We start from the raw sequence: 3,559 nt of genomic DNA, 5'->3' as shown, positions 1-3,559 counted from the left end.
TATAATAAAAAAATTTTTTCACTTTTTTTTTTTTTTTTAACTGAAGAGGAAACAGGTTTCCATACAAATCATCTTAATGGGAACTTAATTAACCCCGATTTCAATTGAACTGAATTCTGGCATCTTGTTTGACCTTTCTAACAAGAAAAAGAGTATCTTGGTTTTCGTGACTGTAGTATTTATCTGATCAGTGGTTTTAGTTAAAGGGGTCATATGATGTTGCAAAAAAAACATTATTTTGTGTATTTGGTGTAATGAAATTTGTTTATGCGGTTTAAGCTTGCGGCAACCACATGTGACGACCCCGGGCTGGACTCCGCTTCGTCCATGGTGAAAGCCGATGGTGATCCACAGCGTGAAGTTGATGTATTTCCTCAGCGACCATCACAGATCAGCTCTAGGCATGACGAAGTGGATATTGTCCTCTTTTGGAAGGCCAAACAAAATAGTTTCGCTTTCACAACGAAACACACTGTGTCTTCACGACATGGCGGCAGCAACAATACTACAGCCAGAATAAAAGTTATGCCTTCTTTCTTTGCGTGAACATTTGGGCGGCGTTATGCAAATCTTCCCACATCCTGATGTAGACATGTGGGGGCGTGTTAGAATGAGTCGTTTTAGGTAGGCGTGGTTGACTCTTGACTTTAATAAAGAATATCTCTTTGGATTTGAGGACTTTAGTCTTTGCAACTTTACAGATCTTCTTTATGCACCAAGAGCTTGTAACACTTGAAAGAGAAAGGAAAAATTGAAATCGCATCATATGACCCCTTTAAAGTGATGTTGTGCAATCAAGCAAAGGAACAAGGGTAGATTAGAAATAAACGCGCTCGATGATGTTATAAGACCTATCATTCTGATCAGGTATTTGATGCGATGATGGTGAATTGTTTTTCTGAAACTTCTCTATTTGTAATTTTCCATGATTCATTCAACACTTTAATTGGAACATTAAAGTAAGACTGAACGGTACCAACCATAACATAAATTTCACAAAAGATTTTCACAATTTGCGTTGATCGTGTCAGAATATTACATGTCACGAAGATAAAGGTTATGTGTCAACTCCTCTGGCTATTACAGATATCATAATTATAATGTGCTTAGTGATAAAGTGTGTTAGACAAAAGGACTCCGATTATTGAATGAATGCCGGAAGCCTGATAGCAACTGATTTTCGCTTAGGAAAAAAGGGCTGTAATGTGTCGAGTGCGGACGTGGCGCCGTGGCTTAGTTGGTTAAAGCGCCTGTCTAGTAAACAGGAGATCCTGGGTTCGAATCCCAGCGGTGCCTTTTAAATGCATTTCATTAAACCTTTACTTTTACACTGAACTAATAATAACGATTACTCATTATTCGTTTTATTCAAGGAAATTATCTCTCAGGTTTTGTCATTTTAATGCCAGATTCTGGTTAGGCACGTACATGGCTTCAAAAAAGGGATAATCCAAATCTACCGTATGTTTAAAATGTACCATAGGCTATTTAAAGGCCTGCCTGCAAAATTCAAAGAGTCAAACAATTATTAAACACGAAACAATTAATAAAATAGCAAGAAAGGTAACATACCAAAATATTTTACCATTGTTTTGGGCAACAAAATCTTTGATAACTTTACAATATAAATTGCAATAATTTTTTACATATATACAGTATATCATAACACAATAATAAAAAAAATTAAAGAAATTATCTACCCTTGTTATATAGCTGACCCTTGTCAGAAAATGTAGTGTTGACTTGTATCTCTCAACAGCAATTTTAGTTTGTATGACAGAAAAAAACAACTGTCTCAATCTCTTTTCCTCCTTTTGTAGTGGACCCAGAGCTTTCTCTGAAATCAAAATCAGGTACCGCACGCCCTCTAGTGGCAAACCGTCAACAGAGACGATTATTTCGAGTTTTATTGTGCATGCAGCCGACGCAATACATGAAATATTTGACTTTTAGAAATTCATGTCAAAACACAGGACCATTGAAAAAGTGATTTAAAGTCGTAAACTTAGTAAAACTCAAGAAAAGCAGTCACAGATTCTTCGTTATGCATGTCTACAATTCACGTCATTTCATAAATAACTGCAAACATAAAACATATAACTGCAAACACTGTATGTTTTTTTATTTATTTAAATAGATATCAATTAAAAAAAATCACTTAATAATTATTATTATAGCAAAGGACGTTTAGATTTCTTATAGGACGACCATGCCTTCAGTGCAGGATACGCAATAAAGATTACACATCTGCACACCACTATAAATCCATATTTGAATCAAAATAATTTTGCTAACTCATGATGAATAACAGCGAGCGGGCTATGCATCATTTCATGGTGGGCGTTGCTAAAAGGGACAAACAGTGAAATCTGCTTTTCGTTTCCTCGCAGCGAAATAAATCCGAGGTTCAGCCGTGCGGTAAGTGCATTTCCATAACTGCAGAGAGCTAACCAGTGTAGAACGCGGTGGTCGTCGTTGTCCGTAGCAGCATTACGCGCTGCTTTACCGAATCTTTGTCGTGAGTCCTTTTGCTTTGAACGCTCTGACTGTCTAAACCCAAACTTGAATGGAGTTACATACACAATTGAATCACGTGATTCATTCACCTTTTTCTTTTTAGAGACTGCAGAATGTGGAACATTCAAGTGCCAAATCTAAATTTTAAGCTATTTAATTCCATCTGCTGCCAAAATTGTACTTGCAGAGTCTAAAAAGTGTTATTGGTGTATTTTACAGGGAGTTGCCGACTATAAATCAAAGTACAGACTGTTAATTTCATGTTCACCCAGCAGAAGGTTCCCATAAGGTTAGCACATAGGCATGCTACGGTTATTTTTCGGGAATTATTATAATAATATTCTAGGAACGTTCTCGGTTTTGTAACCGAAAACAAACCTAGAACGTTACAGGGAGTTTTTGTAACAACCTAAAGATAACGTTCTTAGAGAATGCTTATGTTTTATTTTGATGAAAAAAGTTTTGCTGGGTAATTCCAGTTTGCGAATCTGATTTTTTTTTCACGAAATAAATATTTATTGTATACACGAAATAATATTACAAACGATGTAGCTACCATATTTGATACACACAATATCTAAAAGGTATATTATTAATCTATTATTAAGAGCATTCCGATTCATAAAAGAAATAATACGTAGGCCTACAGTTGGTATAGAAAAGAACTTTACAATGATCACATTTTGTTGCTTTGCAGCCTGAAATGATGACAAGTACAGTTTTGGTTTTATCCAGCTGTATTTACTCAGTGCAACTTATAACATCCAAGTGAAAGATTTAACACCATGTTAGAAAAGAAAAAGAAAAAGAAAAAAACCCCGAATTGAATTGGAAAAAGGATCACCCCCTTGTGTCAGTATTTTGTTGAACCACCTTTTGCTTTAAATTACAGCCTTTAGTCTGTTGGGATTTGTCTCTACCATCTTTGCACATAGACTTTGCAATATTTGCCCACTCTTCTTTGCAGAACTGCTCAAGTTCAGTCAAATCTGATGGTGAGTGTTTGTGGACTGCAGTCTTCAAGTCATTCCACAGATTTTCA

The 3,559-nt window shown here is 35.8% G+C and overlaps 1 non-coding gene across 1 annotated transcript; it reads left to right on the top strand.

The window, feature by feature from the left end:
- The first annotated feature begins 1,222 nt into the window (after positions 1 to 1,222).
- On the top strand, positions 1,223 to 1,296 carry trnat-agu (transfer RNA threonine (anticodon AGU)). Its single transcript has one exon. It is a non-coding gene; the product is annotated as a tRNA-Thr (tRNA).
- Positions 1,297 to 3,559: the final 2,263 nt, after the last annotated feature.

The sequence above is a fragment of the Sinocyclocheilus rhinocerous genome, unplaced genomic scaffold, assembly GCF_001515625.1.
Source record: "Sinocyclocheilus rhinocerous isolate Xijiao unplaced genomic scaffold, SAMN03320098_v1.1 scaffold100, whole genome shotgun sequence".
In the NCBI taxonomy this organism is placed as follows: domain Eukaryota; kingdom Metazoa; phylum Chordata; class Actinopteri; order Cypriniformes; family Cyprinidae; genus Sinocyclocheilus; species Sinocyclocheilus rhinocerous.
Note: the sequence above shows the minus strand (reverse complement) of the source record. Positions and strands in the feature narration are given on the sequence as shown.